The sequence below is a fragment of the Silene latifolia genome, chromosome 4, assembly GCF_048544455.1.
Source record: "Silene latifolia isolate original U9 population chromosome 4, ASM4854445v1, whole genome shotgun sequence".
NCBI classification, from domain to species: Eukaryota; Viridiplantae; Streptophyta; class Magnoliopsida; order Caryophyllales; family Caryophyllaceae; genus Silene; species Silene latifolia.
Window position 1 is genome coordinate 33,947,387 of NC_133529.1, and position 17,486 is coordinate 33,964,872.

General features: G+C 42.8%; 1 pseudogene; it reads right to left on the reverse strand.

The window, feature by feature from the left end:
• Positions 1 to 15,345: 15,345 nt before the first annotated feature.
• On the reverse strand, positions 15,346 to 16,769 carry LOC141651360 (U4/U6 small nuclear ribonucleoprotein Prp31 homolog; annotated as a pseudogene).
• Positions 16,770 to 17,486: the final 717 nt, after the last annotated feature.

A 17,486-nucleotide genomic window follows, 5' to 3' on the forward strand; every position in this document is an offset into this window, starting at 1 on the left:
TCTACTTCAGCCACAAGGTCTGGTACTCCGGGTATATTTTCTATTTTCTTGTGGAGTTTTTGAATTTCCTGAAGCATAGCCATCATTATTGCTGCTTTAGTCTTGTTTGTTTCATCATTGGAAATGATTGGGGTACCGGATAATGTATCCTTCTCCGGGGTTCCAAAATTGGAGAAATCAATGTTTTTGATAATGGATGAAAATGGGGTTCCTGGTTCGAATCTGGTCTTGGAGCCCGAAGCCTGATTTTCCAATTTTTTCCTCAGGCTAGACTCAGATTCCTTCAGCCTATTGATTTTCGCCTTCGCCTAGGTGCCTTCTCCTGGATTGTCTCCAATTCCTTGATCTTGGCTAGGGCAGCGGCTAGTTGTTATTCTGGGGTTAGTTCTACCATTTTTGTGTGTAAATGTTAAATGGAAAATGATAAAGGGAATTTTATTGATTGAAGAACTAGATGCCCCACGGCGGGCGCCAATTGTTTTAGCAGGATTTTCCCTGAATGGGTCCGGCTTGATTAAAGAATAATATGGGTATCTAGCTCTATAAGTTTGGAATATTGTAAATGAATAACAAGGAAAGACTATGTATAAAGAATAATGTTTATATTATTTAGATAAGCTGAATACAAGTTTGTTTAAGTAATTGGATGCTCGTAAAATAATGAAAAATAAATAATGAAGTAGTTCAACACTGATGAATGATGAATGAATTTACAAATGCCAGATTACAATATTTATAGTCATAAACATGAACGTTGTATTGATCTTCAACGTTCTTCTCTTTTGTCGGGGTTGTTGCCGGATTAATAGGGCACATTCCCTATTAATTCGGTTGACTCGTTCTTCTTCGATTGATTCTTAGCCTTTTCCCCTCTTGCACGTCTAGGTTCATGGATGATATAGTCTCATAATTAGACTTGGTCTTCCTTGAGAATAGGACACGGTTATTGACTTGTACAATCGCATTTCTTGTTCATCTTCTTAATCCACCGCTTTAATAATCTGCCAGGCTATTCTATATCCGACCATCAGGCTTCTCTTCCAGGATTTAGTAACCGCTTGCCATAATATTCTTCAACAACTAAATAGTAGTTAGATTTGTCCGGTCTCTGGATGCCTTAGTCGGCCCTAGTTGGGTCGAGCCAGGTAAGAGTCGAAGCCAAAGGCTAAACTGGGCCTAACATAAACAAATTAATTTAAGCAAACTAATTCTTATTGATATACATGGAAGAAATAGCCTAATTAGCCTAATTTATGACGGGTAAGGGTCTAAGGGATCAGATTACTATAAACGTATGTTAAGACGTATAGAGTTTGTTAAGCATTTGATCCGAATGACCCATAATGAAAAGTACCATTGACCACATACTGCAAACCATAAGAAATTCGAGTTAAGAGAGCCACTTCACTTTAAAAAAAAAGACATAGATACAAAGGTTTTTGTCTACACAGTTTAATGGATAATTCAAATCTGTATTCCTTGATATCAGTCAGCTCAAATGTATCAATGTCTAGAACAATTAAAAGAATGTGGTATATCAATCTACGCCTAAGTTGAATATATGCCATTAGCACATAAACAATTATATACTCCATATGTCTAATGAATAGTTTATATTTACTTTATTTTATGAGGGGAAAATAAAACAAATGTAAACTATTGATCGAACGGGGAATAGTTTTACAAACCAAATACCCATAACATTAGATAAATTACCTTTAATAAGTAGTCACCCGGCCTTAAATCAAGCTCTTAATTGAGGCCGTGGTGGTCTGTTATATATCACTTTCATAAACGTGGCAAGAAAATTATATACTCCTTATATGAGTTGATTAATTTAACTACAAAAATAAACAAAAAAGTCATCAAAAATATGCAATATATGTAGAAGTTCAAGACAAAAACACACAATAAATTAAACAGAAATGATATGAATTTCATCATCAAACATACTTAAAAGAAATGGTCGTCAAAATTTTAAAGCTTAAAAGGAGTTCCATAACATGTTCAGAGCACTTAAAAGGAGTTTATTTGGGCTAAAAATTACATAATAAGAAAGGTCCACTTAATAAGTAATGAACCATAAGAGAAGGGATAGGAGAAGGGGAGCCCACGGTTGAGGTAAGCACCAGGAAGGGGGAATGGGCCGGCACGCGCGTAAAAAGAAGGCCAAAGCCCATTGAATGAAGCGTCTGAGTTTAGGAAAGAGAAGTCAGGGAGATTAGGGATAATTGAGGGAGACGGCCAAAACATGGAAAGTGTTATTATGGAAGTTATATTCCTTTCCATAATCATGGTAGGATGTGCCTAGGGTTCTTACCCTATAAATAGCCAAGGAAGCGATCAAATGAGGACATTCACACATACATTCATTCAAGATCCTACACGTCCAATACTACATGCTAGCAAGATTTGTATTACGTCTCAATTGTATTCATACTCCTATTCAAGAGTAGTGCAATATTTGGCAGGGTACCGTCCCTCCCGCGGTTGTTCTCACATTGGGTTTTCCGCGTCACCAAATCTTACGTGTCAATCTATTTTACGTGCTTTATTTCCTTATTTACACATCAAATACAGACAATCAATCGACTAACCAACGAGTAAGACCACATTGACCTAAAACAACTAATTTGGTAAGTCACCTAAATAGTTTGGCGCTCACCGTGGGGCATTGTGGTCGTCAATCGTTGATAATCTAAATACGCAATGGATAAGCAAATATCGGAAGCCATGTCAGGGAGCAGACAACCGTCGCCACCGCCAACCTCTACTCAAAATCCAGCATCGACAGTGGCAACGCAGGCTCCCGGACATACCTCAAGAACCACACCAACGGCAAAAACCTCTTTACCTCCTAAAACTCCTGTTTTCACAACCCAAGCTAGATCAGATAAGGGAGCAGTAAGCTCAGGCCTCACCCTGCCACCCAGTCCCACACAAATCTTGCTCGCTGGCGTAGAGAACCTTCAGAAGGCCATGGAAAACATGAGAGAAGACGGAAGAAAGTCAAGTCAAGCAAGAAAGAGAGACAGAGAGCTCTGGGCGCAGATAGATATCCTAAAACAGCAGTCTGTCACCCCAGCAAGCAGGGCAGGTGAAGGAAGATCTCCGCTAGTAGATCTGACACAGGGGGCATCAGGCAGCAGGAATTCACTTCGGCAGATACCAGCTGAACTGGTAGCAAGGTTGGATCTAGCTACAGTACCATCAGATGAAAGAATAACCCCACAAGGACTGGGATACCTCACACCGGATAACTGGCCGTCAGCCAGCCGCGTGGAAGCACGAACAGGTGGCACCCATGTCAGCAATTCTGCAACAATTGACCAGACACCTGGAGCAGGATCCGAGTGGAACCAGCAAGTAAACTGGCAGCAGGGAACAATCGTTACTTCAACCCCCTAGCTGTTGGGACACATCAGAACCTTCAAGAGTTTGGGTCAGGAGGCGGCATATTAAATCAGCAAGCAGCTGAGAGGCAAACCCCAGATTCAGGTAGCATAAGAAATCAGCAGTACTTAGAGTTAAGAGAGATGCTAAGCAGGGTTCCAGGACTGCCTCCCCCACTTGAGAAAGCAAGACTGTGATTATGCGACTCGCCATTTGTGGACGCCATATCCATCACAGTTATGCCAAAGGGATTCACGAGTCCGAATATGCCTCTCTTTGACGGCACAGCAGATCCCTTTGACCATATAAGCCAGTACAAACAGAAGATGATGACAAAGGTGACACTGTAGGGCAAGTCAAAGAAGCTTCCATGTGTAAAGGATTTGTATCCACCTTAACAGGGCCGACACTTCGTTGGTTTGTAAGTCTACCAACAGGTCGATATCCATATTTGCTGAATTGGTAAACGCGTTCACCCAGCAGTTTGCAAGCAGTAGGAAGCCACAAAAGCATGCAGGGGATCTATACAGAATCGTCCAGGGGGCAGGAGAAACCATAGGAGAATACAACACAAGATTCAACAATGATAAGGTGGCAGTACGGGAATGTGATATTTCGACAGCAATAGAAGCCTTCAGAAGGGGCCTCCACCATGATTCTGACCTGTATAAGCAGCTAACTATGCATCCTTGCCACAGCTTCGAAGTAGTACAAGAAAAGGCAGCTGCCGCAATCAGACTAGAAGAAGACATCCTAGCCAGAGCTAGCCTACCTAGTACACCAAGCGTTTCTAGTACCTCAGCCGTAGAGAAGTCAGGAAGAAAGCAACCTACCAGTAAGAGGGATGAAAGATATAGGCCATATGGAAGGGGAGTCAACAGAATCGAAGAAAATCAGCAACTCCCTACACTGGCATAGTATGGATTCACTACAGGCACCGGAGGAATCCTGAAGGCACTCAGGGAGATGGGAGACAGGGTAAGGTGTCCCAAGCCACCAGTAGAAGAACATGCATGGCGAAAAGATAACAAAAAGAAGTGTGGGTTCCATCGTGATATTGGGTATAACACTGAAGACTGTTACACACTACGAAGAGAGATCGAGCGCATGTACGAACAAGGTGAACTGGGCCACCTATTAACACATGGGGGCAAGCAGCATGATAAGGTAGGCTCCACGAAACCTGCAAATCCACCCACATGCACCAAGATCATAAACGTGATAATAGACGGCTCAGACATAAGTGGGCTAACGTACTCGGCAGCTAAGAGGCATGTCACCGGTACTAAAGGAGATAGACCAGCAAATTCTTGCAGAATTTCTCACAGTGATTTACCAGCTGTCACCTTTGATGAAGGAGACACATATGACGAACGGGAACATCATGATGCACTCATAATCACCCTGTCAATGGCTAACTGCACAGTTCGAAAGGTCTTCGTAGATACAGGCAGCTCGGTGAATCTGATCATGCTGAAAATTATAGAAAATATGGGATTCAGCGAGAAGGACTTGCAGAAGAAAACCATCCCGCTGGTAGGCTTCAGCGGGGAGACAGCCAACTCACTAGGCGAGATAGTCATCCCAACCTATGTAGGAGGGGTCAACAAGCAAATCAGGTATCTGGTCATAGACGGACCCTCCATCTACAACGTCATTCTGGGAAGACCCTGGCTGCACCAAATGAAAGCAGTCCCCTCAACATATCATCAATGCATAAAATTCCCCACTCCATGGGGGGTAGAAACAATACGAGGAGATCAAGAGGAAGCTAGAGGCTGCTACAAGAAAGCACTAAAGTGCACCACCAGTCCTCTAGCATAGCAATTACAGAAGCAGCCTGTCCAGGACGAATACATTGAGCCCCCAGCCGAGGAGCTAGATCAGATCAACCTGGACAAGCTGCACCCAGAAAGGACCGTGCTAATTGGAGCCGGATGCATAGGGAACCTAAGGCAGCAACTAATCAAATTTCTGCAAGATAACATGGACTGTTTTGCATGGTCACACGACGACATGATAGGAATAGATCCGTCCATCATAACGCATAAGCTCAGTGTTGACCCAAAGTGTAAACCCATCCAGCAGAGAAGAAGGAAGTTCACAGCAGAAAGAAATAAGGTAATTAATCAAGAGGTAGATAGCCTTCTAGCAGCAAAGAAGATAAGAGAGGTAAAATATCCAGAGTGGTTGTCCAACGTGGTGGTGGTACCTAAGAAGAATGGAAAGTGAGAGTATGTGTGGACTTCACCGATCTCAATAAAGCATGCCCTAAAGATCCTTTCCCACTACCTCACATCGATGCAATGGTGGATGCGACAGCGGGACATGAGATGCTGACATTCCTGCACGCATGGAGTGAATACAATCAAATTAAGATGGATCCTGCAGATTAAGAAAAGACGGCATTCATGTCTGAAAGAGGAATATATTGTTATAACGTCATGCCATTCGGCCTAAAGAATGCAGGTTCCACATATCAAAGGCCGGTCAACTGCATGTTTAAAGAGCAGATAGGAAGAACTATGGAGGTATATATCGATGATATGGTGATGAAATCAGATAAAGCCAAAGATCATATGCAGCATCTGGCAGAAACATTCAGCACCCTGAGGGAATACAAAATGAAGCTAAATCCATTTAAGTGTACCTTCGGGGTATCCTCTGGAAAATTCTTAGGTTACATTGTAACTCAAAGAGGGATAGAAGCCAACATCGAGCAGATCAAGGCTGTCTTGCAATTGGAGTCACCTGAAAAGCCTAAGGACGTTCAAAGACTAGCTGGCAAGGTAGCAGCCCTGAGCAGGTTCATCTCAAGATCCTCAGATAAGTGCAGGTTATTCTACAACATACTGAGGAAAAGCCAAAAATTCGAGTGGACCGCAGACCACGAGCAAGCATTCAGAGAGCTGAAACACTACCTCAGCAGCCCACCACTGCTATCAAAACCGGAACCAGGAGAACCACTGTTCCTCTACCTGGCCGTCACAGAGGTGGCAGTGAGCGATGTTCTAGTCAGAGAGCAGGAGAAGGAATAGAGGCCAGTATACTATGTAAGCAAGTCTCTGCTGCCATCAGAGACCAGGTACACATCTCTCGAAAAACTAGTACTAGCTCTAGTAGTAGCATCTTATAAGATGCGCTCCTATTTTGAGTCCCACACCATACACGTTGTGACCAACTAACCGCTAAAGTCTATCATGAGGAAACCCAAACTGTCAGGCAGAATGTCAAAGTGGTCTGTACACCTTAGTGGATATGATATCCAGTATGATCCCAGAACAGAATCAAATCACAAGCATTAGCAGACTTTGTCTCAGACTTCAGCCCAGCCATCCAAAATCTGGCAGATGAGGAAATCCTCACCATAGAGGGGAACAGGGAGGCAGAGGTCTGGCAGATGCATATCGACGGAGCCTCCAACCAAAGGGGGAAGGAGTAAGGTTGATTCTGCGGTCGCCACAGGGAGATCTGATAGCACAAGCAGTAAGATGTGAATTCAAGGCAACCAATAATGAAACAGAATACGAGGCCTTGATATTAGGAATGCAGCTGGCTCTGGAATTAGGAGTCAGGCACCTACACATATCCAGTGACTCTCTACTAATAGTAAACCATGTGAATGATGAGTTTATAGCCAGAGATTCAAAGATGATTGCATACTTAAAAGTAGTAAAGGAGTTAAAATAGAAATTCGAACTTGCAAGCTTAAGCAGATCCCTAGAGATCAGAATGTTGAAGCAGATGCCTTAGCAACTCTGGGGGAAACTTTCAAGCCGACAGAACTATCCAGCATTCTCATCGCACACATGCTGGAACCTTCTATCCAGAAGACAGAAGAAATAAACAAAGGAGATCTGGAGGATCAGCAGGACGAAGTAGAAGTTGAGGCAGCTATGGAGGCCAGGGAAGACTCCCAACCGCCTGACCAACCAACTATACAGGCAGATGACTGGGATTGGCGCACACCCTACCTAGACTGGCTGCGTCATAGCAAGCTGCCAGATGACAAGAAGGAAGTAAGAGCTTTCAGAGTAAAGGCCTCCAGATTTATACTAATTGATGATACACTCTTCAGAAAGTCATTAGCAGGTCCCTACTTACGATGCCTGAATAAGGAGGAAGCACAGACCGTGTTGCATGCCCTACATAGTGGTGAATATGGAAACCATGCAGGGGGCAGGAGTCTGTCAAATAAAGCTCTCAGACAAGGATACTTTTGGCCTATAATGAGGGCAGATGCAGCAGAATACGCACGCAAGTGTGACGCCTGCCAGCGCTCAGCACCAATGATCCACCAGCCAGCTGAACCCTTACATCCCATCATTTCTCCTTGGCCATTCATGACATGGGGAATGGACATAGTAGGCCCTCTACCTAGAGCCACAGGGAATAGGATATGGATGCTAGCAATGACAGATTACTTCTCCAAGTGGATAGAGGCGCAAGCATTCACAGAAGTAAAGGACAAACAAGTCATCTCTTTCATAAAACGCAATATCATCTGCAGGTTTGGTATCCCATCAGAGATCATATGTGTCAATGGCTCACAGTTCATCTCCAACGATGCTGGAGGGTACTGTACCAGATGGAACATCACCTTGAAAAAATCAGCACCCAGGACTCCAAAGCCTAATGGGCAAGTTGAGTCCAGCAACAAAATTATCATGGACAATCTGAGAAGGAGGTTACAGGAGTTAGGAGGAAAGTGGGCAGATGAATTGCCACTGGTATTATGGTCAGATAGAACGACGCCAAAGATAGTAACAAGCCAAACACCCTTCAGCCTGGTGTTTGGTGCGGAAGCAGTCATTCCATCAGAAGTTCTGGTTCCTACTCACACGTATGGATGTATGACAGGGGAATTGAACAATGCAGAGATGGTCAGGAGCCTGGACACGGTAGATGAACTGAGAATAAGTGCAAAAATACGTCTGGCTGCCTAAAACAGTCGGTAGTTAGGAGTTACAACAAGAATGTGAAAGTCAGGCTCCTGGAGGTAGGATACCGGGTTCTCCGTGAAGTGTTTCAAAACACTAAAAACCGAAAGGCAGGTAAATTTGCCTACAAATGGGAAGGACCATACCAGGTAGAAGGAGTTGTTGGCCATGGTGCATACAGACTGATGACTATGGACGGTCAAATCATACAACGCCCATGGAACATACTTCACCTGAAGAGATATTACTTTTAATAATAAGTAGATTTTAGCTTACGGAGTAATGTACCATGAAAAGCCAAATTATTTTAAGCAAAGAAATTAAAATCCGGTAGTAGGCATACTACCAATTCCATATCCTTTTCTGATATCTTTGTTTTCTTTCAACTTTCAAACTACTATTGGATGGTATGGTCTGACAGCGTCCTGGGACCACAATTGCTCTGGTACCCCATGAGATGGCGTCAGGTACTTCATATCATTCGATAGACTTTTTCGCATTTCGAGGCTTCTCTAAGTACATCACTTTGAATCCTAATGTCTATGGTACGTTGAAAGTGTATCTAGCAGGACTGTCAACTGCCAACGCGGGGTGACAAGGCACACGACACTCCAACATGCCTAACCTACTTTCTCCACCAGGAGCACCCTCACCAGGCGGACTTTGGAACATACGAAAGGGAGCCTGGTTGACAGCTAAACACGCTTACCCAGCTACCCCTGATATCACCCCCTGGACGTAGCTCGCACTAATCGCAATTAATCAGGGCCCCAACATGCATGCACACATATATGGAACGTAGGGATCTCTAAGCTACCATAATCCTGCAGCGTCCCATCGGTCCTAGAACGACGATAAACTTGCCTAAATTACGCCCATGTTGGCTTTAAACGTGATGAACACACCTTGCGTCACGAACAAGGTTAAGTAGTCCAAAAACTGCGGCATACGCCTAAATCAGTCATTAGACTGACACGGCAGCTAGCTGAGTCTAGTTTAGCCTCTTCAGGCTGACAAGACTGGTCTAAATCAGCCTCTAAGGTTGATACGGCCACCCCTCCTTATAATGCGGCACATGCCTAAATCAGTCAACAGACTGACACAGCAGCTAGCCGAGTCTGAGTCAGCCTCCTCAGGATGACATGACTCGCCTAAATCAGCCAACAGGCTGACACGGCAACCTCCTAAACTGAGAAAAACGAAATCTAGCACACAAGATGTAATTAAAACTTGCCTAACTACGGCAAGGGGCATTCCAAAACGTGGCCAAAAGTACGGCCCCAAAGTTTAATCGCCACTATGGTGAGCTACCAGAAAAAGTCTAAAATATTACAAGTCTACCACCAAAGAGCCAGACTACCAAAAGTTCATTGATAAAAAAAAACTTCTTAATTATCGGTCACATTAATGATGTCCACATCTGGCATCTCTTCTGCCTCCTCCTGCTGACCTTCTGTTTCAGGTACCGGACCAGCTTGCACACCCTCAGCTGCCATAGCTTCCTGAGCTCCGTCAACAGCATCCTGGGGCAACCATGTATCTCCAGCAGCAGCTTGCTCGGCCAGCGCAGGAGAGTTCACCTCGCCAACCTCAGGCATCAAGATGCTCAAGTCAGGTTGCACCGGGTACAGCGTCTCCAACTGCCTCTCTTCTTCTTCAATAGTCTACTGAGTTGGAAGCTCCACAAGGGCGGCACGCATCCCGCTAATCTTTCCCCGCCAGGTGGCATAAGCAACAATATTTGTGGCCAGGGTGATCAACTCACTGATCCTCTCCTCAGAACGCTTCAAGGAGTCAGAGAACATGGTGCAAACCTCTTGAGTACGAGCCAGCTGATCAGCTCCCTCCTTCAGCTTCCTCTTTGTGCCATCCAGATCCGCTTTTAGCTCAGCTACCTTCCCCCTCAAATCAGCACGCTGCTTCTCTAAATTAGCATTAGACGCAGTCAGCTCCCTGTTTTTGGCGCTAGTGGCTCGGCTGGTGGTCTGCACTATGTTGATCATCTTCCTGTTATAAAGAGCATACTTGGAGGGTCTGGGGCAAGAAAAATTAAAAGTTAGCAGGGAATTAAAGGTAAAAATTTAGAACAGGTGGAAGACGAAGATCACTCACCATGAAAGCGTTGTGCACATCATTCTCAGCCATTTCCTCTGGAGAAAATTCTGAGAAGGCCTCTCTTAGAGGAGGAAAAAGCAGCTGGTCGATCTCTGGCCAGTATGGCACCTTATCAACGTTCCCAAAACCCTCTGGGAAGTGACCAATGGTGCCTCCGCTAGCTGAGGTACGAGGACTGGTAGGAGGGGTAGGGGAATGACGAGACAGCGGGTTGACCTCCAAGGGTTCAGGCCTAGCAGACCTGGAGTGAGTAGAAGGAGTCTGAAAAGAGGCATCAGGAGCACTCCTCTTGGAGGCAGATGCCACATCAGGGCTGGCAGCGGATCTCTTTCTTTTTGCGCTCTGGAGGATAGCTTCCAAAGGGTCAACTTTTGAACCTGCAAGCAAACATCATTTCAGGCGTCAGGAAAATTGAGCTGCCAGTAAGGTTGCATGCAAACTGAAACAACTATAGAAAGCTTACCGGAAGACATGCTTGTGGACGCAGGCCCACGGGGGCTCTTGGGAAACAAGCGTTTGCATTTGTGGAGTCGCCACCAATTTATTGTGGAAAATTGGAAACCGTTCAAATACCTCGTGCCATGTCAAGACACAAAGTAGTGACATGAACACCAAGAACTCGTTACCCTTAGCATTCTATGTCTAGAATGACTCTCGTGGATGCCAATGAACACGGATGTTCACAGAGATCTGGAGTAAGGGGTGAGGGTACGTATTAGGAAGCTCTTTTGATCGAACACCTAATCCCGCCCACCTCGATAGCGGCCTCTACTAATGATTAGGGAAATTATCTATACTTGATATATTATCGATTATATGCATGCAATGCAACATCCAATAAATTAATCCTAGCATGTGAGAATTAACTAAGTCGGTGAACACGTAATTTAATCATACAATTAATGTTGAAGTAGAGATTTAAATCGATTACATGTGAAAACATACAAACAATGCGACAAAAGAAATACAATAAAAATACAATAAAGAAAAATTACAATAATTACATCTGATTAAATGATTTATGTCAAAAATACTTTTAAAACGGATAATTTGAGAAAGAATAAATAAACAAATAAACGAACAGGAATTAGGGTGATAATACGAGTAATATTTAATTAATTACGTAATTAATAAACTAGGTCAAAGCAGAAACGGGAATTCAGGGACAGAAATCAACCGGGAACATGCGTAGCAGAACTGCGTCCCTTGGAAGAGGCGCGGCGATTCTTTGCGTCATTCTGGGTTGAGTTCTGGCTGTGAAGCCGGAACCGCAACTCGTTAATGTTCGTTGGTTAATTTAATGATTGATTATGAACAATTGACTCGGATGGAAGTGATTAACAGATTATTTACATGTGATTAAGGGTCATAAAAACAGTAAACATAGATGAAGCGGATTAGGACTAATTATTTACAAGATGAGATTATTAATTACAAATTAACAAGCTAATCAGGTTAAATTAAGTTATTAAAGACGAATTAATGATGGAGACGATAAACAAAAGGTGAAAAATATATCAACGACGAATCCCAGAGACCTAATATGGATGAATAGAACCTCTAAAACCCGAATTTAATTTGATGACGAAAACCCCCAAATATGAATTACTTGGAATTTAAGTCGGGATTTAACGACAAATTAAATACTAATGATGATTGGTGATATGTCATATTATTATGTTTAAATTATTACGTTAAAGAATCAAAGAACAAACGAAATAAAAGAGACGAATTGACAAAAGACGAAGGAAGAAGAAAGGAAGCAGGAACTGCGGCAGCCTCACGAAGAGGCGCAGCAGGTGTTGCGTCCCTTCGAAGAGGTGCAGCAGTTGCTGCGTCCGTTCTCGACGGTCATCTCCTGGTAATTCGTAAAAAAGAATTTAAAGCATGGTTTTACAAATCGGTTTTAAGAATACTTTCGACATAAATCTTACAATATGATTACGAAAATAAAGAATAATAAACAAAAGAAGGATTATACACCCTCAGACTTACATGTTCGACGAAACGAGATGAACTAAGTTAACGTTTAGTGATGCTCGAATCGAATGTAGACGAAAGTGCCCTCGTAAGAGGAAATTAAACAGATTGATTAAAGTTGATTATGGTGGAGTTGGTCAAATTAGTCGGTCATGCAAAACGAGGCTGGTACTCAGAAAGATCCGAGCTTACGTGATCGAAAGTTCAAGCACGTAGGCGCCAAAAAGTAAGAACGTGGTCTAGAATGCAAAGGGAGAAGAGAAAGGGCGAACACTCGTGTGAGAAATATGTGAGACCGAAGGTCTCTATTTATACCAATCACATGGAGGAAATTAGGGTTTTCGGAGAAACTTTGCAAGTGAATCTCGAAAAGATATGAAAAGATACGAAAAATACGCAGAAAAAGACTTGGGAAGAGGCGCAGCAGGCACTGCGTCTCTTGGAAGACGCGCAGCACCTGCTGCGTCCTTTCCCAAGTGGTTTCCTCCTGCGGAAGAAAGATTTCCGTGTTTTGGTTATGGAATAACGGATTAACCTTGTTTTCCTTAATATTTTGTGTGAATATTACGGAAAATTATTTGCCAAAGATTAAAAGATTGTAAAATATGGAATAGAATTATCCGGAACATTCCAGAATATTCTGACTCGGTTTTAGAAAATGAAGACGGTTTTTTTACCCTGACTCCAAATGTACTCTAATTACTGCCAAAACGACCGTATCGGCACGTAGATGACAATTAAGAGGTATATATAAGTGTTTGAGCGATCACTTGACGATAAACTTACGAACTGTCACAAATCGTTCCGTGTACCAAACATGCGGCCCAATCATCACCGGGTGGCTTGCGGGAGGTGCAGAGATGAGGTATCTATAATGCTGTGAGACGATTGAAGGGGGTTGGAGGAAGAAGCAGGAGAAAATCAGGAAGCGGGTCAGGAAACTTCCTCTCTAACTGAGGAATGCAGAATAACTTGTTGCGGGCAGGGATCTGGGCACCAATACGGGTCAGATAGCAGGGACCTACACGAGGACGATGAAGTAAGCTAGTAAGCAGCCAGATAAACAAATCAGGTGACAGGGGGGCTACTTAATCAAAGTTATGACCCATTTCTCGAAGATGTAATCGGCAGGCGGCTGGATAGAAGCCTTCCTCACAAAGAAGAAGTCCTCGAACCATTTCTCATCTCGAGATTTTGACACATGCCTGAAAGGAGCCTCTCCAGAGCCCCGGAGCGAGAATTGGCCCCTACCCAGGGACCTGATATCATACATATGGGCCAGATCGCCCAGAGAAATGGAGTTGCCACTGTTTTGACAAGCGGCCAAGGAGTAGAGAAGAACCCTCCAGACAGTGGCAGAAATTTGTGCCATGGCAAAGTTAGTTGTAAAGATGAAGTCTTGAACGAGTTTAGGAAAAGGGAAGCGAAGACCATATCTAAATGGGTATAAATAAAAGCAAACCCACCCTGGACGGATGGCATCAGCTTTTTGACCGGGCTCAGGAATGGCGACATCCACCCCGTCACCAAGACCAAGCAAACCCTTAATCATAGGGACGTCTGCAGGGGTCAAGGCAGAGTCGCAGTCATGGGGGTGAGTGAAGAGTCCCCAGGAAGAAAAGATCGGGCCAGGGTTGCGATCAGAGGGTGTGGAAGTCGATGATGAGTGTCGAGTTTTTCCCATGGTGGAGAAAGAGAAAATGGGAATTAAGAAGGAAAAGGAAGGGAAAATACATGGAGACGACGGGGATGGAACAGTGAAGCCGGCAGGGAAAGAGGGAAGAAAGGTTAGGGATTTGAGAGGAGAGAGAGAGTTTTTGTGGGAAATGATTTTGTGGTTAATGAAGTAAAGAAAGGAGGTTGGGGTTATAAAGAAAGAGAGAGGGAGTAGGGTGCAAGAAATGAGGAGTTGGGCGGCAGTGATGATGGGCTTGCATGAAAAGAAGCGCAAATGGCGGCTTAGGGTGTTTTAATAATCAGCTACGTAAATTCCTTGTTCAACACCTCAAAGCGTACTTCACAAGAAATTTGGGGCAAACTGTTTGGGCTAAAAATCACATAATAAGAAAGGGCCACTTAATAAGTAATAGACCATAAGAGAAGGGATAGGAGAAGGGGAGCCCACGGTTGAGGTAAGCACCAGGAAGGGGGAATGGGTCGGCAAGCGCGTGAAAAGAAGGCCAAAGCCCATTGAATGAAGCGTCTGAGTTTAGGAAAGAGAAGTCAGGGAGAAGTCAGGGAGATTAAGGTGAATTGAGGGAGATGGCCAAAACATGGAAAGTGTTATTATGGAAGTTATATTCCTTTCCATAATCATGGTAGGATGTGCCTAGGGTTCTTACCCTATAAATAGCCAAGGAAGCAATCAAAGGAGGACATTCACACATACATTCATTCAAGATCCTACACGTCCAATACTACGTGCTAGCAAGATTTGCATTACGTCTCAATTGTATTCATCCTCTTATTCAAGAATAGTGCAATATTTGGCAGGGTACCATCCCTCCCGCGGTTGTTCCCACATTGGGTTTTCCGCGTCACCAAATCTTACGTGTCAATCTATTTTACGTGCTTTATTTCCTTATTTACACATCAAATACAGACAATCAATCGACTAACCAACGAGTAAGACCACATTGACCTAAAACAACTAATTTGGTAAAAATCACCTAAACAGAGTTCCATAACATCTTCAATCCCAACATTTTCCATTATACTTGGTTCTGCGTTAGGATACGACATCAAAACCATAAACTTTTCTTAGTTCCTCATTTAGCCTCCTCAAAATATATTGCAGTACTACTCAACAGTAAATTGGATACAATTGTTGCGTGTTAATCTACAGCAACCCTTTATTATAGTAATATTTTCTAGTGCATTTGAGCCCGAGATCACCAACCCCTCATTTCTAGTTTTCTACTCAATAGACATCAATTTTCACTCATGCTTCTCAAATTTTCAAACAATTTACTTTGATAGAGTTCCTATGTGAAAACATGGATTAACAAAGCAATTACTCCGTATGTTTCTACTCAATAGACATCAGTTTTCACTCATTTCTACTCAATAGACATCAGTTTCACATATCATCTTTACAATTGAAAATGCATTCGAAGGTATATACTGTCATTTAGAATCAGAGTATTACAAACAAAATTTGATTAATTTTCATGAGATCTTAATAAGAATTACTGATAAGAATTACTGTGTTGGGGCAGTCCAAAGTGCATCCTATTTGCCAACTTTCTGTGGTCCGTAACAGCATATCTCTGTTTCATCTTCCTCAACCTTGGTCCTTCTCTTTTCTTTTTTGGTACTAAATTAGGAAGAGGTAGAGGTTTGACAATCTTGGGAGGAGGTAGTTGTTGCCACTTGTCAATCTTGTTGTGAATATCTTGTCGAAGAGCCCTTCCCATCTTCCCAGTTGGGTCTCCTCTTGTAGAATCCACTCGGGCTACAAGGGTAGACTTTTCTGCCAAAAGACGACAAACACGCTTCCTGAGAGCGGGGCCGGGGGTGTGCTCCTGAATATCTCAGTTTGCTCCAAATAACCAATATGATGATGAGATTGACAGGAAAATCCAGCAAGATTATTTGTTTGGGCACCAACAAGTTGAACATTACAAGCTGGCATCTTTGCGAGTGATCCCAAACCTCCAGCAGACACTATAAGCTTTGTAGCAACTCCACTTCCAACAAGCTCTGATAGATTTGGTGCAATGTAAAACATTCTGGTTTCCACAAAGTCAAGAAGCTTTTTCCTTGCTGAATCAAGATGGAGTGCACGATCACAAGCTTCTCGAGTCTTCTGTAAAACATCATCTGGCAGTGGTGGAAGCAGTAATAGATACAACCATAATGATAGGAGGACGGAGAAGGCCTTCTAGATCAACTAAGCTTATGTCACTCTCATTACCTATTTTTTTTTACAATACGGGCATAATCTATAGGGTGCTCAACAATCGTCTCCAGCTCCGGATATTTCAGACGGTAGTTATCACGGATTAAATTGTAAGTGCTCATTATTTGATCTTCAATATCGACTGACAACGTGTTGCAGCCAACAATCACCTCGTATTCCGCATCACCACCCATAGTTAGCACGATGTCATTGCATCTTTGCAATAAGTCTGCTGCAGAAGAATCGGAATAAGTATCGTTCATAAAACCAAGCTTATTCTTTGCTGAGAGAGCTATTAACATAGCTCGTTTCCATACTCCATAACCAGTCCCATCAAAAAGACTTCCAACCAGTTTTATACCAGTTTGATCAGAATGATGAATGTAATGTGGATCGTTGATCCCAATTTCAACATTATTGCTAGCATCTTGACCTGCCATGATCAAGATTTGAAGAAAGAATTTCTTGATTAGAAATTTCTGTATAACAACTTTGTTTAACGAAAGATCCTAAAAAAAATATCAACAATTTATGATGCAACGGAAGGTAGAAGATGAAGATATGCAGAAACAGGATCAAAGTGATCCTGAGATATTGAGAGAATGAGTAAAGTAGAGAGAGATTATTAGATTGAGAGTAAACTTCAGAATTTTTATTATGAATTGAATGAGTACAGAAGATAGTTAGCAGCTATCGTAATTTGGTATGAAAATATTTCTTCAATGTGTGGAGATATATATAGTTTCGCATCTACAAATTTTAGGAAAGCGTATTCCACCGACTCCACCCCACCCCACCCCACCGACTCTTCACCTTATTATCATATACTCCCTCCCATCCACACCAAAGGTTACATTGACTTTATTACACTTGTCGAGACGTGTTTTACAACGTGAATATCTTTAGTTATACATTATTAAAAATTATAAAAATTTGATAAACCAAACAAGATCTCACATGACTATATTTTCTCTTATAGATTAAGAATAATATCAAAGATTCTCTATGACCATGAATAGCGCCAAAAAGTCAATGTAACCTTTGGTCTGGATGAGAGGGAGTATCATATATCATATAATAAAAGAGGATAGGTAGGCTACGTCACCTTAGGACTGCCTAAGCCCATAAATGATGTCAGTAATTACCTACGTGCCATT